Source organism: Symphalangus syndactylus, chromosome 4 (genome assembly GCF_028878055.3).
Source record: "Symphalangus syndactylus isolate Jambi chromosome 4, NHGRI_mSymSyn1-v2.1_pri, whole genome shotgun sequence".
Lineage (NCBI taxonomy): Eukaryota > Metazoa > Chordata > Mammalia > Primates > Hylobatidae > Symphalangus > Symphalangus syndactylus.
The window spans coordinates 119,689,310-119,715,591 of record NC_072426.2 but is presented as its reverse complement, the minus strand read 5'-3'; the positions used below and the strand labels follow the sequence as shown (position 1 = coordinate 119,715,591).

At 36.0% G+C, this 26,282-nt stretch overlaps 1 protein-coding gene across 7 annotated transcripts in view; it reads left to right on the top strand.

The window, feature by feature from the left end:
- The window catches only part of SLC10A7 (solute carrier family 10 member 7), a 259,532-nt gene that overhangs the window by 86,759 nt on the left and 146,491 nt on the right, over window positions 1–26,282 (top strand). The window contains exon 5 of one of the 7 annotated variants that reach the window (XM_063638242.1): window positions 2,753–2,774. The exons of the other annotated variants lie outside the window; for them this stretch is intronic. The gene's annotated coding sequence lies outside the window, so the exon portion shown is untranslated. Of the gene's footprint in view, window positions 1–2,752; window positions 2,775–26,282 lie in introns of those variants that run through there. 7 annotated transcript variants of the gene reach the window in all.

Genomic DNA, 26,282 nt, shown 5'->3' with positions numbered 1-26,282 from the left:
TGCCTATTTTATTGTTTTTGGTGACTCCTGATCTTAAAAGGAAACCCTAGTGAATGACAAAGATGATCATGCCAAATTGAGTTTCCAACTATGCTATAAAACATTAGAGAAATTCATGGTAACATAAATGTAAGAATTTCTGAAATATTTAGAATGGTTAAAGAGGAAACACCATTATCTTTGTTACTCATTGATTGCTGTGGGACAGTGCTTTTTAAAAACTAGATCAAGAATCTCAAACGTTAAACAAAGAGGCTTAAAGGTGGTACTAGATAAGATTCAATTGTTAATTTGATTTGCTTTCACGTAAGTCTAGGATGTATTTAGTTTATGGTTTATGGGGTCTCTTATTTTGTACAGTATTGAAGACTATGCTGAATTTGTGTGTGTGTGCATGTGCTTAATTTTCTTAAAATCTTAATCAACCCAAATTATTCACTTGGGATCTTAGTTTTACCTCAAAAGTTCATGGCTTGTTTATAAAAAAGTTTTTATTTTCATTAAACTTAAATGCCAGAACAAACAAACGACTCAATATTTAAGCAGTATTAGTACCATCTTATAGATGCTGTTTCAAGTTCATCTTTTAGTGGGAAGAACTGGATAAAACCAAGAATTTAAATGGCCCATCCTGGGTGTTAAAATTAATAACTGTGTTGAGATGAATGGAAGTTGGTTTCCACCTTTGCACAATGCAACCCATCATCATGCTGTGCATTTCATTTGATCGTCACCTGTTTGAGCAAGTGAACATCATTTAAAAGCTGGATTGCTGAGAACAGACTACTTTTGTTTTAAAAATACCATTGGTTCAATTAGCAGGTAGCACAACATAGGAAAATAGGATAGAAAATCAACACACATATACTCAGAGTCCATTAGATTCAAGGCATTTTTCAAGATACTGAAGCAAATACACAAAACATAAATATTGGAAAAATAATAATAAAATATTTAAGAAAGAGAGAAGACAGGAAGGAGGACTGTCTTCAGTGCAGTGCTTTCCAGCATTCGGGCATCATTATAGCTTTTGCCATGTCAGCATACTGTTTGTTAAATAAGACTCACATTTTCAATTTAAGTTTATTTCAAGACAAAACTTTACATCAACACTATAAATAAAGAACTATCCTGTCGTGAATAGAAGGTAACTGAAATTAAGTCAATGGAAAAAAAAGCTACTATTAATTTGTAGCTAACCTCTGCTGCTTATTCAAGGCTCTGAATCTGATGCCTGCCCTTCTTTTAATAAAAGGTGAAATTAGCACCAGCACCAAACAAAGCACTTTCTCCTTCTGCAATCCAAAGGATTGAAGGAGAGTTGAAAAGACAGTAAGTTGCATCACTAATTCTCTGTGCACATGTCCTTTGAGTCATCTTGTTTTCATTTATACTTTGGGAAACACTGTTCTCTGAGGTCACTTCTCAATCACGCCATCAAAGAAGTGAATTAAAATTATTTGGAGAAGTCAAATGAAGAAACCCCTAGAATCAGGGACTCTGGCAACCTGAACATGTTTATATTTCTTTCACTAGATCATTTTTTACATGACACCTCTGTAGAAACACAGTGATGTGTGTGCCAAAGTGACAAACATATTTGCAGAGTTAAAAATATGCTATAATGCTCCAGTCAGGAAGACCCAGTGATAGCTGCATGTGGGTTTGTTTTTAAAACAAACTCTTATCTGAAGTACAATCCTTGTAAATAAAAAATGGTCTTTGTTACTTAATAAAAATGTATAGGATCTGTACCTATTCCATTTTAGCAGCATAACGTTCTATGCTGTCTGGCAGGACTTGTGTAGCAAGTAAATGCATTAGTCACAGTGATCATTTTTCTTGCAAATTTGTGACACAGATTTAATTATAGGAATGACCAGCAACTTACAAATCTAATTTTGGTGGAGGCTGAGGCAACTTTTTTTTTTATTTTAATAATGATGGATTTTTTTTAAAGCAATGATTTCATTACCATTTAAAGAAATCTACTGGTGCAGAACTAGCCAATTGACTGGAGTTATTATTACCCTTTAACAAATGCCATGTACTTTCATTTTAATTTTTATTAATTTTTGATACATCATCAGTCCCAAACTGGGAAAGTATTTGCTTCTATACTCATTTGAGTAACAATAAATAAATATAAATTATTCTGGTTCAGGATGTTTGTAAAGGACCTCCTAAGAAAGATGATCCTAGCAGTTGTTTAAAATAAAAATTAAATTTCCTTAATTTGAATCCAGCCTACTACAGAACTGCTTAGTTTATGGTCTTTAGTAGGAGATGCTTATTAACTACTAATTGATGATAATGTGGCAAATAGTTCTTATTTCTTTGTTTCTTTTTCCTTCAAACTAAAGGTTTTGTATGGTTAATCTATTTGTTGAGCTAACATTTTGGGGTTCTGGCATAATAGTGTGGTGAGCCAAACGATTAAGGTTCCTGCCTTCATCTACATTACAGATTCTTAAAGTGAGAATATCAAGTCCTAATTGTGTGTGTGTGTGGTAGGGACTGTCGGAGTAAATAATGTTAAATATTTTCTTAGAACTTTTTTAAAGTTTTGTTCCATTATTAATATAGCTCATTGACTCAGACCCCACTACCATTCCAAAATAAATCTGGCCATGTGGAGAGAAGCAGGAGGAAAATAGAGGATGCATAAACTGTATAAACTTGGTTCTATCAGCCAAAGAGAAATCCTAAGTCCATGATGAAGTTTGGAGGTCTAACACTGCTTTCATCACAGGGACCAACAATTAAAGGGAAGATTCTCGTCCGGGCGTGGTGGCTCACGCTTGTAGTCCCAGCACTTTGGGAGGCCGAGGCGGGCAGATCACAAGGTCAGGAGATCGAGACCACGGTGAAACCCCGTCTCTACTAAAAATACAAAAAATTAGCCGGGTGTGGTTTTCAAGTAAACAATTTAGCATTTCTAAAAAACAATAGTCTGTATTTTTGGAAATGGCAGATTTTAGTTTGAAATAAAAAAATCATTTTTTAAGCCTAGATTTACTGGATGTTGCTGTTTGATCTTAACTTTTAAAATGAAACATTTGTGGGCTTCCTACTATATGCTCAGCTCTGGGCCAGCTTCTAGAACTGAAAAAATAATTAAAAAAAAATGATTCTTGCCCTCAATTTGCTTAAGATTCCTGGATTTAAATGCTATTTTTCCTAGTGTGATTCCACAGACATCCTAATTCTGAATTGCCTCCAGGTAACTGCACCATACAGTTTGAGAAACACTTATTTTACTATAAAACTTCAAGTGGGTGGGCGTGGTGGCTCATGCCTATAATCCCAGGACTTTGGGAGGCCAAGGCTAGTGGATCATGAGGTCAGGAGTTCGAGACCAGCCTGACCAACATGGTGAAACCCCGTCTGTACTAAAAATACAAAAATTACCCGGGCATGGTGGCATATGCCTGTAATCCCAGCTACTCAGGAGACTGAGGCAGGAGAATCCCTTGGACCCAGGAGGTGGAAGTTGCAGTGAGCAGAGATCGCGCCACTGCACTCCAGCCTGGGTGACAGAGCAAGACTCCATCTCAAAACAAAAACAAAAAGTAAAAACAACTTCATGTAATGCAGTAGGTTATCATCTCAATTATTGCTTTGTGAAACTGCTACTTTTTGTTACAACTCCAAAGAAAACTGGATTTTTATCATAAGGTTTGTATCTACCAATTTAGATGTTTCGAAAGTGCAATTTATTAGATACCAGATTCAATTTTTAAATATACCAAAAGCTGACTTAGAAAGATACTTTACCATGTATAATTTACTTTGTGGGGACAATGTGTTAAAAAATAACTTTCAAAAAGCTGCTGTAATTTTAATATAAGTTTATTATAGAACTTATGAAAAATAAGTTATGAAGTCCTTGCCCATGCCTAAATAAATTTACCAGTTGATGAATTGGTTGTTTCCTGGATGATAATTGTAAATAAAGTTGCTATAAATATTTGTGTACAGGTTCTTGTATAGATATATGTTTTTATTTCTCTTGGGAAAATATTTATGCTGAGTCATATAGTGAGTATATTTTAACATTATAAGAAACCACCAAACTCTTTCCCAAAGTGCTTGTAACATTTTACATTCCTAGCAGGATTGTATAAGTAGTCCAGTTACTCCACAACCTTGCCATCCCTTGACATTCACAATATTTTTTATTTTAGCCATTCTAATAGGTGTGTAGTGGTATGTCATCAAAGCTTTAATTTGTATTTCTCTAGCAGCTAATGATGTTGGACATTTTTTATGTGCTTATTTGCCATCTGTATATCTTTGGGGGCCTGTGTGTTCAAATCTCTTGCCCATCTTATTTATTAGGTTGTTTTCTTATAATTAGGTGCAAGTTTTTAAGTATGTTTTGGACACCAGCCATTTATCAGACACATATTTTGTAAGTGATTTTTTTCCCGGTCTGTAGCTCATTTTTCATTTTCCTAACAGTAATTTTCCAATAGCAGAAGTTCAAAATTTTTGATAAATCTAGTTTGTCTTTTTTTTTTTCTTTTATGACTCAGGCTTTTTGTATCCTATATAAGAAATCTTTGTTTGTCACAAATATTTTTCTCCTATGTTTTCTTTTTTTTTATTATTATTATACTTTAGGTTTTAGGGTACATGTGCACAATGTGCAGGTTTGTTACATATGTATCCATGTGCCATGTTGGTTTGCTGCACCCATTAACTCGTCATTTAGCATTAGGCATATCTCCTAATGCTGTCCCTCCCCCCTCCCCCCACCCCACAACAGTCCCTGGAGTGTGATGTTCCCCTTCCTGTGTCCATGTGTTCTCATTGTTCAATTCCCACCTATGAGTGAGAACATGCGGTGTTTGGTTTTTTGTCCTTGCGATAGTTTGCTGAGAGTGATGGTTTCCAGTTTCATCCATGTTCCTACAAAGGACATGAACTCATCATTTTTTATGGCTGCATAGTATTCCATGGTGTATATGTGCCACATTTTCTTAATCCAGTCTATCGTTGTTGGACATTTGGGTTGGTTCCAAGTCTTTGCTATTGTGAATAGTGCTGCAATAAACATACGTGTGCATGTGTCTTTATGGCAGCATGATTTATAGTCCTTTGGGTATATACCCAGTAATGGGATGGCTGGGTCAAATGGTATTTCTAGTTCTAGATCCCTGAGGAATCACCACACTGACTTCCACAATGGTTGAACTAGTTTACAGTCCCACCAACAGTGTAAAAGTGTTCCTATTTCTCCACATGCTCTCCAGCACCTGTTGTTTCCTGACTTTTTAATGATCACCATTCTAACTGGTGTGAGATGGTATCTCATTGTGGTTTTGATTTGCATTTCTCTGATGGCCAGTGATGATGAGTTTCCATCTAGATTGTCATGGGTTACTATAGATCATAACTGGTTAATGTAGTTAGTTTGAAATTCCGATCTTCTCTCCCATCTCTGGCACTTCCTATTCTTGTTAGCCTCCTATTTTTCTTCCTATAAAATAATGTCTTCTAACATAGTATATAATTTATCATTTATTACATTAATTGACTGTCTTTCCCTATTCAAATGAAAGCTCCATGAAGGCAAGTGTTTGTTTTCCTTTGGTTGCTTCACTACTCTATCTATCTTCAATATTTATAGTACTTGGCACAGAGTAAGCTTTCAAAAAATATTAAGTGAATAGACAGAAATCACCCAGTGAATGCTATTTTAATCTCTGTTCTTCATTTATCTAAGGTTGTAAAATATCTTGTATATCATCTGCACTTCAAATGTACGCTAATTATCATAATTATATGTTGAATTCGTTAGACAAAAATCCCATCTTTTTGTCATCTGTTTGGCCATAATTGGTCATCTGTCTACCAAATTTTTCCTTACCACATTAAAATGATTTTAAATTCCAAGCTTTTAAATCTCAATAAAACTTGCTATAGCCGTGAGAAATTTGTATTGCCTTATATTCACAGTGTTGATTTGGAATGGAAGTGGAAATTCATCCCCACATCTAAGTTTGATATTTAGTAATTCATACGATTTTTTTTCTGCTAAAGAAGAAAATCCTGTGAAGTAGATTAGGGCAGATTATCCCTGTATAATAGGTTACCAAACCCATATGCTACTTTCATTGAAATAATTGATTTTAAATATCAGGAAGTTTTAAATGAAAAATGGCTACAAGTATGATTACTACAAATATTTAAATAGCTAGAGATGTGTAAATAAAAGGGTGTAATAAGTGATTGCTATTATATAGCATTGTAGAGAATGATTTCACTGTTGGTATTAAAAGAAAGTATTTTTTTTAATTAAAGTTTATTTTTTAACTACTTGTGAAATACATACTATAATCAAACTGACAAGTGAAAGTTAAATTTCTAGACGGTGCATAAAAAGAAACTGTACAGTATCCTAAAGAAGAAGTAAAAATATAAGTATGAAAAAGAACCAATTCAATGGTGTATACAAACTAGATCAAATCCATGTCTGAGAGGCATTAGAAGTCCTTAGAAAATAAAAAAATAAAAAGCCAAGGTGAGAATGACAAACCAGATAACTTGAACTTGAGATATCATATGACAGCAGATGCAAGCTAATGTGGTTTGCTGTTTAGAAGCATCATGTTACAGCCCTCTGCACTTGAGTTTGGTGAGTTCATAATTCAGAATATTGCTTTGACTTTGGTCTTATCATCTTGTCAGAGGTTAAAATTTGTTAAATGAGATATAGAAAATAATAAAGATGTGACTTGGGCTGGAGAAGCTTTGGAGAGTGCTATCTATCTCCATGTAATGGAGAAGAGACAGACTTTTAAGAAACTAAAGGAAGGATAGTTACTCAAATGATTTTTTAATGGGAAAGTTGGTGGTTTTTGTTTGTTTGTTTGTTTTTGAATTAGGGTCTTGTTTCATTGCCAAAGCTGGAGTGCAGTGTGGTAGGATCACAGCTCACTGCAGCCTCAACCTCCCAGGCTCAAGCCATCCTCCCACCTCAGCCTCTCAAGTAGCTGGGACTATAGGCATGTGCCACCATGCCCAGCTAATTTTTTAAAAAATTTTTTGTAGAGACTGAGTCTCACTTTGTTGCCAAGGCTGGTTCTTGATCACCTGGGCTCAAGCAATTCTCCTGCCTCAACCTCCTAAAGTGCTGGGATTACAGGTATGAGCCACTGAGCTTGGCTCCATTTTTTAAATAACAACCTAAAAATACATTAACATCCGTATTTTTGAGAACAGCCTAACAAGCCATTCAGAATACCTGATCAGTAGCTACCAAGGTATGCAAATGAAGAGCAGGACAGATTTGTCAATCTTTTCAATAATTAAAATCAGTAATAGGAAAGATTATTTCTAGTGTACCAAAGAAAGTAGGTTTACATGTTTTTCTCTCTTCTTCATTTATTTCTACCTTTTTAAACTAAAGAGGAAACAATGAGTAGAGATCATGGAAACAGTATATAAACATAGAGGCTTCTGCCTTTTTCCCTTTAATTCACAGGTATTTTTCCTCAAAGATGGTTGAATCCTGATTCCATATCACTATATGTCTCTGTAGAATTTTGGGTCTATATCTTGTGTAGTTTCCAGCCAAACAACTGTTGAAGTCAAAAGGTTAAATTTCCAGCTTAAAAAAAATTGAATAAAAACTCCTACCAGCAAACCAATGTTAAAAAAAAAAAAGTTTTAAGCTTGTAACACTAGAAAACATCCAGATTAGGAAGAATACTTTTCTTTCTTTTGTGTGCATGTGTCACCCAGGGTGGTGTGCAGTGGCACCATCACAACTCACTGTAACTTCTGCCTCCCCGGCTCAAGTGATCCTCCCATCTCAGCCTCCTGAGTAGCTGGAACCACAGGCGTGCAACACCATGCCCAGCTAATTTTTGGTTTTAATTTTTTTATAGAGACAGGGTTTTGCCATGTTACCCAAGCTGGTCTACAATCCTTAGTTCTGAAACAAATCTTCCATCATGTCTGGCCAGTTTTCAGATTCCATCAACTTAGTGCCATAATCAGTAAGAATTTTCTAGAGACAGAAATAGTGTACACTAATAAAAATCTCAGATAACATTGTGCATCTTTGTCTTACTTTTCCTAATTGTCCCTGACTGTTCATTTCTCTATGAGACTGCTAAATGGTGAGTCACTGAAATATATGTTTTGTTATATGTTTATTTTGTTTGTTTTTTGAGACGGAGCCTCACTCTGTCACCCAGGCTGGAGTGCAGTGGAGGGATCTCGGCTCACTGCAACCTCCGCCTCCCGGGTTCAAGCGATTCTCCTGCCTCAGCCTCCTGAGTAGCTGGGATTACAGGCGCGTAGCACCATGCCCAGCTAATTTTTGTATTTTTTAATAGCGACGGGGTTTCACCGTATTAGCCAGGATGGTCTCCATCTCCTGACCTCGTGATCTGCCCACCTCAGCCTTCCAAAGTGCTGGGATTACAGGTGTGAGCCACTGCACAAACGGCCTGTTATATGTTTTTAAAAATACAAACTAGAAGGAAAAGTTTTTCTTCTTTTTATTTACTTATTTAATTTATTTTTTGTAGAGATGGGGTTTTGCTATATTGTCTAGACTGGTCTTGAATTCCTAAGCTCAAGTGATCCTTTCACCTTGGCCTCCCAAAGTGTTGGGATTACAGACGTGAGCCACGGCACCTGGCATAAGTTTTTCTTCATAAAGAAGGAGAGGTTGGGTGCCACATAGTCCTTAAAGAAGTTTTTCTTTCTCTACTGGAAATCACTCGATACATCACAGATCTGAGAGCTCTTTCTTTGGCTTTGACGGTAGTATGATGTCGCTCGCTGAACCGTTTCTAGTAATGTTACTTTTTTCATTGTCTATTGGAATCGTCCCACATTTTTAAGATCCTGAGCACCTCACTGTCAGGAAAAAGTGGCTATAAGTTGAAAGTTTGTGATGGTTCTGTTTAGAAACTAATTTTGTGGCTCTACCTTGCAGGAATAGACTTACATTAATCATATTCACATAATGATATTTAAGACAGATTGCCAATTTACTAATTGTGAATGGAAAAAATAATCTGAGAGACCTTTAGACACTTGGCTTGATGCATTCTCTCTTCATGGTTAAATTCACAAGAGAAAGTATTGTACTAAGGAGTTTATTTGGTGAGAATGGGATTAGAGGAAGCAGAGGTAGGGAGGTAATTCTCAAGTGTGATTCTATCAGGCTGTTGGAAATGGATGTGTCTGGCTGCCCTGCAAGGTTACACTGCCCTTGGAAACAGACATGTCCATCATTTGGACCAGGGATCTTCTTTCCTAGGTAGTGCTTAGATAGGTATTCTTAATCATTGTTTTTAGGTTTGTTTTCTCTATTTCCATTGCTGGCTGTTTTCCCCTTTTTTATTGACCCACCATACCTTAAAGTCCTGCTGACACTGACAGCATTCTCATGTTTTAAGGTGATTTTGCATGTTTCTACCGTAAAGGTATTTCTTTTATTTTCAAGTTCAGGAAGTGGGAGGTACTTTAGTATTTCCATTTTGTATCCTCTATAGTTGCGCTGACCAATACGGTGGCCACAGGCCATTTAAAATTCAATTAATGAAAATTAAATGAAGTTACACTTTTCTATTCCTCAGTCGCACTAGCCACATTTTAGGTATCCAACAGCCACATGTGACTGGTGGCTCCTGTATTGGACAGTGCAGAGTATTGAACATTTTCATCATTGCTCTACTGGAGAGTGCTGGTGAAAGATATTTAGTAAACTATTTTGCAATTATATATTTAATTAGTTTAATTATAAACTATTTTGCATTTTATACATTTTAATATAATTTGATGTCTGTTCTTATATGTCTTTATTTTTGTATGTTTCTTTCAGGTAATAGTCCAACTTCCCATTCCAGTCTTCTCTAGTGAATTCAAAGGCAATCACATACACATGTTCAGCTTGTCAGGGATCTGTTGTTAAGATACTAGTTAGTTAAGTATCCAGCACTTAAACATTTTTCTTATTGAAAAGTGCTCATGATTTTTATTTGCAGTTTTCCTTTAGTTTACTGAGAGGACTATTTACTTTAGGGTATTAGGAAAAACTCTGGCGCACAGCCAGAACTTTTTTTAATGATTAAATTACAATTTACATAATTATGACATTTCATTATGGTAGATTGCTTTTCTTTTTCAACACTATACTATTTTGACAAATTAATAATACTCTTTCAGAAGTGCTAACAGTGCCAGGAAAATAAATACAACTTTATATGTATAAGAAATGTTTTTTGGAAAATAGTATAATGTTGTAGCTAGAAATGCCTGAGCCTGAAAGTCAGTTCATTTTCAGAGTCTCATATATGGTTTTATATTTAACTCATGGCTTCTTCTGTTTTTTGTTGTTGTTGTTGTTGTTGTTGTTTTTCTGAGACAGAGTCTCGCTCTGTTGCCCAGGCTGTAGAGTGCAGTAGCACGATCTTGGCTCAATGCAACCTCTGTCTCCTGGGTTCAAGCCATTCTCCTACCTCAGCCTCCTGACTAGCTGGGATTACAGGTGGCCGCCACCATGCCCAGCTAATTTTTGCATTTTTATAGAGATGGAGTCTCACCACATTCGCCAGGCTGGTCTCTAACTCCCAACCTCAGGCAGTCCGCCTGCCTTGGCTTCCTAAAGTGCTGGGATTACAGACGTGAGCCACCACGCCCAGCCCTTATTCTGTATTTAACAACGATTCTCAGACAACAATGGTGGCTCACGTTTGTAATCTCAGCATTTTGGGATGTTGAGGCAAGTGGATCATTGGAGCCCAGGAGTTTGAGACCAGCTTGGACAACATAGCAAGACCCTGTCTCTACAAAAAATTAAAAAATTAGCCAGATGTGCTATTGCCCGCTTGTAGTCCCAGCTACTCTGGAGGCTGAGGTGGGAGAACCGTTTGAGCCTGTGAGTTCTAGGCTGCAGTGAGCCATGATTCTGCCACTGCACTCCAGCCTGGACAACAGAGGGAGAACTTGTCTCTATTTAAAACAAAAACAAACAAAACCCAACTGTTCTCATGAGACTATAACATTTTTAAAAAATCTGCTTTAACCTTCTTCACAGTTCAAAGATTGTTTTTTGTAAAATAGGTCTTTCTTACATGGTTGTTTGACTGACTAGGCCAGTGATTTTCTAACATTTGGATTCCCCTGATAAGTAAAACTTCAAAATAAATTTTGGCAGATGCCTAATGTTTTCAATTCTTTATTTTCTAAATGGAATTACCATTTGTTATTGTCATCATAGGAATGAGCATTTAAACATAAAACTCACAAGGATATATTTCAGAATAACTGGAATAAATGTATGATATTCATATTACATTCTTCTTATTTTTCCTATTTATTCCTTTAGGGCTATTGACTAAACCTAAGCTATTCACTGTTGAAATTACCAACCATTGTGAGTTGGGTTTCTTTTTCTTCATTGATCTTTTTTTACCACCTCTCTTTGGTGTTTTAAATTATAATTTTGATGTAGGTTTTTTTGCTTTTAGTCAGGCAAAGGCTGTCTCTAGACAAGGAAATCCTACCATATAATTAGGAAACATTTGACAAATCCACAGTCTGACAAGTGATGGTGATTTATCAAAAAGTTATTCAACACTTTTAACCATACCAAATATTATTGTAATTTTCATTTGTCTAATTCATACTCTAAATTTGCCCAAGTTATACTCTGTAGGGACTAAGAAGAAATAGAACTGAAGGAAGAAGGAATCAAAGCAATACAGAGAAAATGACTTGTTAAATAGACCTAGGAGTTAGTTGCAAAGGAAATTTATTTGCAGGTTAGGTTAATTTAGTTCACTTGATAGGAACTTAGAATTTTAGCAAAAAAAATTTATACAGTTTGGAAAAATGCAGTTTTTTAGGGTGACATTTATAAATATGTATGTAATTTTTGCCTGTGAAATTTTCTATGTGCTTAGTGGACTTGTGAAAGAACTTTTTATACATATTTATTCATCTATATTTTTATACACAATTGTTCTTATCATTGGAAAAGGTCACTTGTTATTGAATACTTTGAAGGTAATGCTTTCAATGTAGCTGCTGGGAGGAATAAAAATATGTCAACAGGTCCAAATCCTATTCTCAGAGAATTTACACTATATTAATTAGTACATATGAAAGGACATGTAAAGATTGGCTAAAATACGGGCTTTTGGGAAGACCTCCCAAAATAGATGGCATGAGAAGCAGCTTTGCAGAACAGGTAGAATTTAGGAAAATAATGACATTCATTTCAGACTAAGGGGACCTTACTATTATTGATTCTCTAGGAAACAATCTAAGTAGGGTTATCTTATGATGAGTTATAATATTAGCACATTGTAGACAAAATACAGTATAACCCAAAATAATAATCCGAAAGAGACAAGTAACACATATAAGAAAACCAGGTCTAATGTTTGTCATAGCTGGATTTCTGCAAGAAAGGTATGTTTCACATGAGAAGTCTGCAAGTTCATTTATTAAGCTTTTTAGTTACAGTTTTGTACATGGTTAAACTATAGTAATGTTCTTTTTAGGTAAATGTTACACTCTCTCTTTCTAAATATTAATCTTTGCTTCTGTTGAAACAGAGTATTTCTTCTAAATAAGTAAAGACTTAATTTGCTCCTATCAATATTATTGACATCATTGCAGAGCCCTAATAAATTTGGCCTATGGTATGGCCTCTAAATTATGTTCTATGAAATGCAAGAATTAAAGGAAAAGACTGATGTTTCATAGATCCCCTAAAATATTATACATTATTGGAGACAGTTATACCATATGGGAAAAATTTCATTTTTTGTACCTTTATTCTCCCTATTTATATACCTGTACCTTTCCTAGAGCTTTTCATTTCTCCATTTTCAAAGATATATTAGATCTTGATCTATTATTATTTTGACTTTGTATGCTTGGCTCTTTTCAATACTGAAAGCTATTTATTAACTTCATGTTGTACATATATCATTGAAGTCAGCTGAGTTACATTCAGTTGGGTGATGAAGAAGAGTATAAGATGCAATTTCTGTTTAAGAGAGTGTAATTGAAGAAAGGAGACATGCCTAAGTAAAACACTCAGAGAAAGAAACACAAGACAAAATATAATTAAGTACTCAAATGTGTGATATCATCAATTAAAAAAGAGAGGACACAGTAGGTTAAAGTGATCAGGAAAGGATGCTGGTGAATGTTAAGTGTGAAGATCTTGAAAATTGAGAACAGCCCAAGTGGAGAAGGTCAACCTGAGAGAGGATGTGGCCCAGTAAGGGCAGGGACCATGCCTGTTATGCTCACTATATCTCTCTGTACGTAAATGTAATGGCAAATACGGTGCCTGGTACATAGTAGATGATCAACATATAAAAAATAAATGAATGAATGGTCAGTTGCAGGCAAGAAAGTGAAAACGGGCATTTACTGGAGTAAGCCCATTCTTGGTGGCTGGTGGAAATTAGGTGAGACAGTATTATAGAGAGCCTGAGTGAGAGGCTCAACTTGGACTTGATACCATGTGAGGCATTGCTGAAGAGTTTTCAAGGAGTATATCATGGACAAAGTGCTATATTGGGAGAAATGGCCTGGCAGCAATGTGTTTGTTGGTAAGTTGGTGAGTGAAAGATGCTGTGTAGAGTATTCTGAGCCCAGATGAACAATAATGAACACTTTGGCTAGAGCTTTTCAATTGTCTTACAAATAAAGGATCACAAACACAAAAGAAAAAGGAAAAACTTTCTTAATCATTTATTCAATTATTTAGACAGTTAATATTAACCTAGTGACTACTGTATGCAAGGACCTGATACTGGAGGAGGAGCCTCTACCGAGTTTTGAGTTAGGGATACCTAACTAGGAGTACTGATAGAGGTTAAATAAGATCAAATCTCTCAAATGCTTAGCAGAGTGGCCCATTAGCAAGCATTCATAAATGGTAGGTGCTACTATTATTATCCAGAGTATTTTACCCCAAAATTCTCTGTATAAGCCTTTCTCAAGACCTTTTTTGTTTTTGGAGACAGGATCTTGCTCTGTCCCCCAGGCTGGAGTACAGTGATGCAATTATATCTCACTGCAGCCTCAAACTCCAGGGCTCAAGCAATCCTCCCACCTCAGCCTTCTTAGTAGCTGGGACTACAGGTCTGCAATGCTACACAAAGCTAATTTTTAAAATTTTTGTGTAGAGACAGAATCTTGCTATGTTGCCTAGGCTGGTCTTCAACTCTCAGCCTCAAGCAATCCTCCTGCCTCAGCCCCTCAAAGTGCTGGGATTACAGGAATGAGCCTCCGTGCCCAGCTGTTGAAACTTCTTATCTAGCCCCCAAATATGATATTTTCCTAAATCTCTGACCCCTAAAAAAAACAACAGCAACATTTTTAAAATTAGAAACTTTGAAATGTATGCAGAGTAGACCAAATAATATTAATAAGCCTTGTGTACCTATCTCTCAGCTTCTACAGATGTCAACTCTGCCCAGTCTTTTTTCCTCTACACTTCCATCCATTTTCTTCCTCTCAGGTATTATTTTGAAGCAAGCTCTGGTGATCATATAATTTCAACATGAATCCCTAATAAGTACGTTTTTTAAGCATCACTATAATGGTGTTTTTTACTTAGATACTTATACTGACCAAGTTTTTCATGAAAGCTTCTGGAATATTATATGGTAAAAAGGCCAGGAAATTGAAGAAACATAAAGAGACTGGGGACTCAAAGATCTTAAGATTAATTGTTGCGAAGCATCATGAACAAAAACAGGAAATTTAGGTGAGAAAACCATTGTGAGATAAACATTTCATTTGATATGTATTAGTGATGTGGTGTCCAGAGGTAGATATAGTAGATAACTATTTTTTTCATGAATGAAGAACACATGGATGTTAAGTGAATAGACAGTCTTTTAGTTCAACCATTAATTCTCCTCTCTCTTTTGTTTTCTTCTTAACTTCCGATCTCATCCTTCCTGTGTCCCAGCCTTCAATTCTATACGGCCACTCCCCTTCATTCTCATACATTTTTTTGGTATACTTTGTAACATTACATTTTTATTATGCTCGTTAGTATTCATTATGTTAAAAAGCTCATTTTCTTATTAAAAATAATTTTAGTCCTCTGATAGTACTTAGAGACAGTAATGATTAGACATTGGGTAGATATTGAAATGAAATGGATGGTAGCTTTGTGATTTTTTTTTTTTTTTTTTAGACGGAGTCTTGCTCTGTTACCCAGGCTGGAGTGCAGTGGCATGATCTCAGCTCACTATAACCTCTGCCTCCTGGGCTCAAGCAATTCTCATGCCTCAACCTCCTGAGTAGCTGGGATTGCAGGCTCCTGCCACCATGCCTGGCTAATTTTTGTATTGTTAGTAGAGATGGGATTTCACCATGTTGGCCACACTGGTCTTGAACTCCTGACCTTATGTGATCTGCCAACCTCAGCCTCCCAAAGTGCTGGGATTACAGGCATGAGCCACTGTGCCTGGCCTTTAATCGTGATTTTATAGTGATTTTAATGTACGATGTTTTTCAAAATAAAAGTGTAAAATAGTATCTAGGTAAAATTTCATTCATCAAAGGAGCACATAGATCAATGTCACTGATTCCTAAAATTAAATTAGTGAAATTAAGTTAAATGTGGTATTGTGAAATATATATTTTCTGGTATAAAGCTCCTAAAATCCCTGGAATCTCCAGAATGATAAGAGTGACTTTTGTGTGCTAATGTGGCTGATTGGCTTTTAGATAGTTTCAGGATCTGGGCTGGTCACCAGAAAGACCAAGTCTTGATTAGAGGGTAGGGACTTTCAATCCCATCTCCCAACTTCCTGGGCTGAAGGTTGAGTTGATCACCAATGACCAATGACATAATCAATCATACCTACATAATGAAGCCTCCATAAAAATCCAAAAGGACAGGGTTCAGAGCGCTTGCTGATAGCCAAATGCATGGAGGTTCCCAGTGTGCCCTGGAGAGGGCATGGAAGCTCCGTGCTCCCTCCCACATGACTTGCCCTATGCATATCTTCCATCTGGCTCTTCATCTGTGTTCTTTGTAATATCCTTTATCATAATCTGGCAAACACAAGTGTTTTTCCTGAGTTTTGTGAGCTTTAGCAAATTAATCAAACCTGAGGAGGGGTTGTGGGAACCCTGATTTATAGCTGGTCAGGTAGAAGCACAAGCCACAACCTGGAGCTTGAAGTTGTCATCTGAAGTGGGGGATAGCCTTGTGGGACTGAGCCCTCAGCTTTGGGATCTGACACTCTCTGCAGGTGGAGAGTGTTAGAATTGAATTGAATTAGAGCACATCCAGTTGTTGTCTGCTGGAAAATTGCTTGGTGTGTGGGGAAACACTCCTACATGTCTGGTGTCAGAAGTGTTGTATCGAGTGGTAAGAGAGAGTATGAAATGCACTTTACTTTGGTTTTTCACATGTCACAGGTAAATTGAATTAAAAATGATCATAAAAACTTTAATTCTTTTTTTAAAAAATTATTTAGCTTTCAAAATATCTTTTCCTATTTCACTTTTGAAAATACTGTAAGCAATGTAGCTTTTAGGCTAAAACAGAGATCCTATTATTCTTTTTGATGCATGGGTATCATCATTTTAATGCTAATTTGGATTATATGTATTCATGAAGAGTAAACATCAGGCTTGTTTTAGTGCCTGATTTAAGCCTGCAGCTGACTTTCACATCAGAATTGTAAACCCTAAAAACTAGAGATTTGTATCAAAAGTGGAGCTATATATGCCTAGGAATTCAGCTTTAAAACACACTCATAATTATTAGCAGTGGAATCCATGCTGTTAACATTGGACAATGTTTGAATGTTTTGTGATAATTTATAGGGTTGATTACTCCAGCCTTAAGTAGAAGCTTAGGAAGAAGAGCGCAAATGCTAAATCTTTGTGACAGTCCCTGGAGCATCGTTTCAGTTTGAGGTTGTGAGTTATGTGGGGTCTCAATCTCTTTTCCTCCCCTATTCTTTTCGGTGGATCATTGTCATCATCATCATCATCATCATCATCATCATCTGTTCAGATATTGTCTGTTCAGAACTCACAGGTCCCCAGGGAGGAGAGAGAGGCGAGAGTCCTGTTATAAGCATGCTCACTGCAAACCTTTCACCTTGCTGTCAAGGTGACAAATGTTTGTCCTTAAGGGAACACTAGAGGTTAAATCACCAATGTTTTTCTCACTTATCTTCTTTCCCATACTATCCAAGCCCTTAGCCAAATCTGTAGCTAAAAGAATCTCAGAAAATTAGGCTACTCTTAACCTTTATGACCTTGTTCATAGAGATATGTTTTGTGCAATCTTAAAGTCTTCACTATATTATATATTGCTGTCGAAGCAAATAGAATTTGCTAAAAGTACATGTTTATTTCAGGGCTTATTCAGAAGGAAAACATTTGGGAAAGAAGCATTTAAATTTTGAGAGTTTGGATTGGGAATTTTGTAAATACTACTGTGATAGGCAAGCAATAAGTTGTTTTTACATCAGCGTGTGTTAAGGGTGTATACACCTTCACATAGAGAGACAACAAAACTTGTGTTCATCCTGGAGATGAGAGTTGCTCTGGATTTTCTCATCTCTTTTTGGCCCATTTCATTCTATTCTCCACATAGTAGTTAAAATTATCTTGAATGATGTAAATTGATCGTGTCATTTTTCTGCTTAAAATCCTTCAATGACTTTCTTGAGATAAATACCAAAGTCTGTTATGTGGGTTAAAAGATTCTCCATGGTCTATTTCTTGCCTCCCTCTCGAGCTTCATCCTGTGCCATCTTCTTCACCAACAAGGCATCTGCCATAAGGGCATGCTTATAGTCTCTCCAGTTCATTTATTCAACAAATAACTTGGCTGAGCCCCTACTCTACAGTGAGGCTATGAAAATGTATAAAACAGATAATACTTGTGGAGCTTACATTCTAGCAAGGGAATATAACAACTAAAATGCACACTTTTACAATGTTTTATATATATATATATATATCTTATGGAGAGAACAGAAATGAAGCAGGAAAGGGATAAAACTAGAGGGGTTGCATTTTATTGAAAGTTGGTAGGTGACAGTCTCATTTATAAAAGAATATTTGAGCAGAGACTTGAAGGAAGTGAGAGAGCAAGCCATGGGGATATTTGGGGAAATGGGGTTTGTTTCATATAGGGATAACTCTAAAGTACAAAGGTATTGAGGTAGGAGAATGGCCAGAACAGAGAAGGTAATGAAGATGAATTCAGATATGTAATAAGGATCCAGATTATAAAGTTAGGACCTTGTGGGTCATTCAAAAGATTTTGGCTTTAAATCCAAATGAGATGGGAAGACATTTGTAAGTTCTGAGTTCTTTTCTAGTAGAGTATTCGGAAAGACCAGATTCTCTTTCTGAATACTTTCCTGGTATGTAGTGCAGTTCCTTTAAAGCACCTATCAGAACTTTAAATAATTATTGTGTAATTTTTTTTGATTCCTGTCTTCTATCACCAGGATATCACCAGGATGTAAGTTCTTGGAGAGCAAGGGGCGAGGCTCATTGATATCCTAGCAGAGTTTCTCAAGCAGAGTCAGGTGAAGAAATGAATGTGTTCATGCTTTCTAGCTAGCTCAGGATTTATTCTTATAAATAACTCTCTAAACATTTTTTTACTATATTAAATACAAATATTTTAAAGTGCATCATATACTCTCCAGTCTTCTGAAATTCTCTGTTGTTTAACCTTTTGTTGGTGACCCTATTTGGTCATTACTCTATTGACAAGCATACTAGGCATGGCTCTCATGCTAACCATGCTGACTTCTAACCATGCTGAAGTGTTTGGAGTTGAGTTTTTGCCTCAGCATTAAGTGACTCCTGTGCCACAGTGCTTTTTGAGTTAGATTGTCTTTGCTTTAATTTCTGGCATCTCCCTTGCTCTAAGCTAATCATTCTCACGCAGTTGTTCTGCCAAGTGTCTGCTCCATGCCACACTTTTCTCCAGACTAGGTTCTGAACATACCTGAGAATAGGTATAGTATGTCTGGGAGAGCAGCCAATTTTTTTAAATTTCTCTAGACTTGGAAAGCAGTTTGTTGGAACTGGATTGAAAAAGGAATAGCTTCTGAGCAAGATAGAGCCTAGCGAGCTTTCCTTACTTGTTTGTACAGTGCTCTTTGTGGCTGTGTACCTAACTAATTCGCAATCTACGATATTTCAAGCTGGTTGGAATAGCATTAAAGTTGAATATACATATTCATACTGCAAATAATTTTGTGGTAGATATTTTTAATATACTTGAGAAATAAACTCAAAGTATACTTTATTGATTTAATTACAGATGAACTCTGCTAATCTTGAATGAATTAATCTATTCATTAAATACTAGTGATTTCTTATATGTAAAGCATCATATAGGTTTCAAAGCACTTTTACATATATGTTCTCAAATAAGGACCACAGCTGTCCTGTGAGGCAGGTACAGTATTGCTGAGACTGAATTTCCAATGAGACTGATTCTGGAGTCAGACTGCCTGTGTTTGTATCCCTTTACTGTGCCTCCATTCCCTGGATGAGAATATAATAGCAACTATGTCAACCTGTGGATGTTTGTAGGGATTAAATGAAGTATGTGGTGTTAAATATTAACAGAGCATGTAACATGGTAGTAGGATACTTCATAAATATTAGCTGTTATTATTTTTGCTATTTAACAGATGATGAACTTGAGATTCAGAAAGGTCAAGGGGTTTGTCCAAGCTTATCCAGCTGGTAATGAGAAGAACCACAGCCAGAATCCAGTTCCCACTATTTCTTGACAATCTACTTTCCATTATGTCATGTAGCTGAAGGAATTCCATTTTAAACCAGAGGTTAGTTCAAGTTACAGAAAGTAGTAAATGTTTCTTTCTCTTAAAAATATTCCATAGTTTGAACCTTTCTGTACTCAATCCTGACTCACATTCTTTTTTTCTCATGCTAATCCACATAAATGAGATTTCCCCTTCTGTTTATCTCTTCGTAAAGTTTAGCTTTTTATTTCTTGGAAGTAGTCCAAAAATTTGAATATCCATTGAATTATTAAGCTATCCTTCTCTTTGGAAATTGCTTAATTTTTTTCTATTGTTTTCTCAACAGTTCACTATGTCCTATTTTCATTAGGAGTGAGAATATTAATTCTGGGACTATTAAGATTTTTAAGGAAGTTTCTGCTCCCCCACCTGACCTTTGCGTTTGTTTTGCCCAGCTTCCACTGTTGAGTATTTTACTTTCAGTAATGCATAGATTTTTATGAAAGTCATGACCAGATGTCTGTGTAAGCTCTTAGGCAGCTTTCTCAGTGAGTTCTTTTGTGAGTTTTTTTTTTTTTTTTTTTTTAGGTGGAGTCTTGCTTTTTCACCCAGGCTGGTATGCAGTGGTATAACCTCGGCCCACTGCAACCTCCGTCTCCTGGGTTCAAGTGGTTCTCTGGCTTAGCCTCCTGAGTAGCTGGGATTACAGACATAGACCACCACACCTGGCTAATTTTTGTATTTTTAGTAGAGACAGAGTTTCACCATGTTGGCCAGGCTAGTCTCGAACTCCTGACCTCAGGTGATCCTCTCGCCTCGGTTTCCCAAAGTGCTGGGATTACAGGCGTGAGCCACCGTGCCCGGCATGTGAGTGAGTTCTGAACACTAGTGAACTTGATGTCAGCCCCTGGTGGAATCTTAGGATAGGCTAGAAGGGTTGTGGAAAAGCCTTATGTTTGGTTCTGGGTTGTCATATTTTTCAAGTGCCTACTTGGTGTCTTTCATGGGGGCACATGGGTGTGTTTGGATCACCTTTATTGGAGTTTTATTTAACACTTATTTATCTAGACATCTGCTTTCATCAGCACAATGCTGTTGTTTCCTAGTCATGTTGAGGAGGGCCCTATGTGAGCTTTCCGGGAATTTGCAGCTTCCCCAAGGCTATACCTGAGCAAGCTGTTGACTAGTCCCAGTGTTCTGCGTTCTGGACATTTCTACTTCACCATCCCTTTCAAGCAAGGACCCTCCCCATCCCCCTCTTTCATGTCTTTCTGAATTTCTCTTCCTGCAGTTCAGAAGCATAGTGGGCTTGCTCCCTGGGCCATTAAAAGTTCCCTTGGATCATATCCTGAACTTTCTTTTTCTTCGTGGTCAGGATTGATATTCAGCTCTACTGGATTTGACCCTTAATCTGTAATAGGAATTTAAGGACTTTAGAAAATCCCTTTCTCTCTCAAGCATACTGAGAATCTTTTTCAAGACTCTTTTCCCTCTAGGAACTCATCAGGTAAACCTTATATGACTCTCAAAACTGAATAACAACTTTGATGCTGTAGACCATGTTTACCCTACTCTGGGTGATAGGCTTAATGGCTTAGCTTGAATGGAAAGTCTGCAAACGATAGTATTTACATTTGAATAAAAAAGCAAAAGATACTGTTTAATGTTTTCATAATATTTCTGTTATAGGTTAGTTATTTAGTGAATCTTTAATTCATCCTGACTAGTAAATTAAAACTTATTAGGAATAAGAACCTGTAGTGAAGAAGCAGCTAGAAGGTAAAATACTGAAAATAGAAAGCAGGAAAGGAGACAACAAAATGATTAAATATGAGTCTATGTTGTTAGGTCCCTTTGGCTTAGGGACATATTGCCTTACCTATCTCACTAGTATCTGAAAGTACTATAATATTATATGACAGAATGTAAAGGCATTTTAATATTCAATTTTGATTATAAGACATTAATAAATTACGTGAAACCTATTTTTAAAAAACAAGCTAAAGAAGTAGATAATGATGTGTGTTTGAATGACACACTTAAAATAATTGGAATTAAACTGTCTTAGAATCTTAAAGGGATCATCTTTGGCTATCTGAGAAAATCAGCTTATTTAGAAAATCAGCTTATGTATTATTCTGCAGTGATCCTAGATAAGTGAAGGTTTGCCATATATATTTTTTCCATATATATCAATTTTTAAAGGATAAATGAAGTTTTTAAAGGAATAGAGAAGTTTAGGAAGTCCTTGGGAATCTCTTCTAATTCGATCTGGTTGAAATTTTAAAAAGTTTGTTTGTATAAGAAATACTTACTGAGTATTTACTATGGGCCTGGAACTAAGCTAGACATTGGAAATGGAGTGGTGAACAGCCAGATATGATCCTTTTCCAGGTGAAATTTACATTCAAATAGAGAGGGGAACAGACAACAGATATACTAATTACATTATAATTAAGTGCTATTCAGGAAATAAGCAGAGAGTAAGTAAGAACAATAGTTCAATTTTATTCTAGTTCTTCTCCCACAACTGCTCCCCATTTCTCCTCCTGTTCTAAGATAATTTTTGTATCAGAGAACTCAGCCTTTAAATGTTTTGCTTAAATCATCCATATAAAATTGTGTAACACAGATAAAAAATGTATAAATCCTTAAAAAATGTATTAATCCTTTGCTTAAATCCTCCATATAAAAATTTGAGTCATTGACAGATTAACTGAAGTCAAAAATTGGCTGATGTTTATGTTGATATACATAAAATTTTAACTTAGGTCATGGTAGGCAGGCTAAGCTAGAAGAACATCATTGTAATATCAAACTATAACAATAAAAAGCTTAGTAGGCATATTTGTGTGCTTTATAAATGTTATCAGTCATTACAGTTAATGGCTTTCTTTCTTCGCACCCAAAACAGACACTCATTGCAGAGCAAGTAGATGTTGTTATTTCTGTTATATACAATTAATACTAATGTTTGAAGGAGGTGTATGCTATAAAGAATGACAACATTAATTAGTAACTTGTTTTAAAATTATCTCTTGATAAGATAAAAGAAAATACCTTTCAGAAAATCATGTGAATTACTCCCCATATCTTTTAGGCCAAGTAATTATATTCTATCACGTAATTTTTTTTTTTTTTTTGGCTAGATGGACAGAGTAAAGATAAAAGACAACTGTAGAGATAACAGCGTACTTCACAGCCCACTGAAGCAGGTGTTAGAAATGCAGATGAAGTGTATTGACTAAAGACTATACAAATTCGAAGTGAAAATGCCACTGGTCTGCATGCAGTGTTCTGCACATATGAAGTTTCAGGTAGTTAAATTATTCATTTTATTGTGTGAAACAGTTGAGGAGTTAGGGAAAAGGTGCCTTTTACATTTAAACTGTTATTTCCCTTCTTCCTTTCATCTGCACTTGACAAGCAAAACGAACTTCATTATGTAAGTTTTATTCCAGCAAATGCATGACTTACATCTCTATATTTTAAAAAGTACACCAAGAAACAGATCACCTGTAGGCTTCAGTGACAGTATAAAACAAGAGAAACTAAAAATTATTTTTCTTCTTCACTTTTAATATAATGAAAACCACTAAAGACAAATGACTGTGAAAGTAGCTATCTAATCATCATTACTATCACCCTCACCATGAATTATTTTTCAAGTGCCTGTATGTACATTACTCTCCTTCAAACATTAGTATTAATTGTATACATTAGTAACACTAATACTACATTAATTAATACTAATTGTAAACATTAGTATTAATTAGCATACACCTCTTTCAAACATTAGTATTAATTGTATGGGTTAGAAGATATTAAAAAATAAGCCATTCCTTCTGTCTTATAATTCAAAAGTCCTGAGTGTTTTATTTTAAGACAAAACAGATATTTAAAAATATTTAATATGGAATTTTAAAGGAGAGTCTTATTTTAAGGGAAATGTCACAATTCCTAGAATTGTTTCTTATCTTATTTGGCTCATTTTGTTTTTCCATCTCATGGTCTGGTTGACCTTGCTATAGAGCACCACGGTGGTCTATAGAGGTTGACATGAGTATAAAAATACCTGCTTTTGGGAAACTCATATCACTTCAAGACACTTAAGGAAGTTTGACACATATTTAAAAGGAAAACAGAAGCAATCCTCATTTTAAAGGTGAAGAAGGCTGGGCAAGGTGGCTCACACCTGTAATCCCAGTACTTTGGGAGGCCAGAGCAGGTGAATCATCTGAGTCAGGAGTTTGAGACCAGCCTGGCCAAAATGGTGAAACCCCATCTTTACTAAAAAAAAAAGAAAATACAAAAATTAGCCAGGCATGGTGGCTCCCATGTATGTAATTCCAGTTACTCGGGAGGCTGAGGCAGGAGAATTGCTTGAACTGGAGAGGCGGAGGTTGCAGTGAGCCGAGATCATGCCATTGCACTCCAGCCTGGGTGACAGAGCAAGACTCTGTCTCAAAATAAATACAAAAATAAAGGTGAAGAAGCTATGAACAAGATATGCCTTAAAAGATCTTTTAAAACAATCTGCATTAAGATTCAAGGTTATGGAACTACTGAAATTTTGACTCAACGTACAAGTGTGTAGGTTTAAAATATTTTTCTCTTTGGCTTTTGGAACAAAGGGCTTCAGAATCTAACAGGCTTGGATTATAATCCATCCTTGGATGAATGCTAGTTTATCCATCCTTGATAGACTAGGTAACTTTGGACAACTTATCCTTGATCCAAATTTCTCTAAATGTAAAATGAGGATAATAATAATACCTATTCTTAGGGATCTTTGTGATATTAAATTTAAAACAGTCAGCCTGGCTCATTGTAGGAAGTCTATGTGTGTCTACTTTCCTTTTTATTAGAGCAGTAGCTTTCCTTGCCTAAAATCCTGCCTGTGCTATATTCTCATTTTAATTTAATAGGACCATTTTAAAAGCTGTAGAGCTGCATTTGAGTGTTCATATAGACTTTTGGTCAGTTTTAGTTGGCTTTGTAGTTTGAGATTTGGGGAAGAGTTTTGAGATATATTGTCTTTAATTGGCAGACTGATATAGGGAGGAAATTGTTGGATTTGGGATCAGAATATCTTAGTTTATTTCCTGAATCTATTAATACTAATATTAGAACTATAGACAAATCATCTAACTTATTGGGCCTCTATTTTCTCTTCTATATAGTGGAGAAAAATAATAATACCTTACCTTTCTAACCTTGTTGGATTACTGTGAGAATCAGATGATATAATGTGTGAGAGATACTTTGTGACTATTAAATGTCCTTAAAAGCTAAGTAAACTATTAACATCTGCAATTTATCATTATTGAATATATCATGTGTGTCTCCTTCACATTGGAAGCTACAATTGTGTTATGAAATGTTAAGATTAATTGCTTATTTCCACAGCAAAGGATATCACTTTTTATGATCCCTTACTAGTAAATTAAGCCTAATAATTTGCTATCTAACTCAGTTATGAAATTGATCCCATTAAAAGTCTTAAACACATATAACTATCCAACACAGCATTAATTCTACCATATACATTTATAGCTTAAAATTTTACGTAATGTATAGGACAACGGCTCTATTTCTCAGGTTCTTGATTAGTTACCACAGCATGGCTTAACCCAGCATAAAATAACTCTTGGTTCTTATCAGTTCACAGATGTGCTATTCCCCGATTTTAAAATTAAGGTGTAATTTACATAGAGTAAAATTCATCCTTTTTTAGTATACAGTTCTATAAGTTTTGATAATTGCTTAATATGTAATGACCACTATAATCAAGATGTAGAACATTCCATCACCCCCAAAGTTTCCCTGTGCCCTTTTGTAGGCAATGCCTCTCTCCCCCTCCCTCCTAGCCCTTGGCAACCACTGATCTGTTTTTTTATCCCTTTAGTTTTGCATTTTCCAGAACACCCTATACATTGAATCATACAATATGTACTTTTTTGAGTTTGACAGTGTGGCTTTTTTTTTAATGTGTCATATTCAATAGCATTTTTTTTTCTATTTGGAAGCAAAAGTGTTATTGCACTTACTTTTTAGAAAAGATTTCCAAAGTTGCATTTTTTTTTTTGGAGTGTGCTTTTTATTTACTGAGAAACACTGGTTGATGTTGTTTTTTTTTTTTTTTTTTTGAGACGGAGTCTTGCTCTTTCCCCCAGGCTGGAGTGCAGTGGCGCGATCTTGGCTCACTGCAAGCTCCGCCTCCTGGGTTCATGCCATTCTCCTGCCTCAGCCTCCCGAGTAGCTGGGACTACAGGCGCCCGCCTACACGCCCGGCCAATTTTTTGTATTTTTAGTAGAGACGGGGTTTCACTGTGTTAGCCAGGATAGTCTCGATCTCCTGACCTTGTGATCCGCCCGCCTCGGCCTCCCAAAGTGCTGGGATTACAGGCTTGAGCCACCGCGCCCGGCTGGTTGATGTTTTTGACTTCTATATTTATAGATAGCTTGAGAGTACCTAAATATTCCCAAGCCTTTGCCTATACATACCCA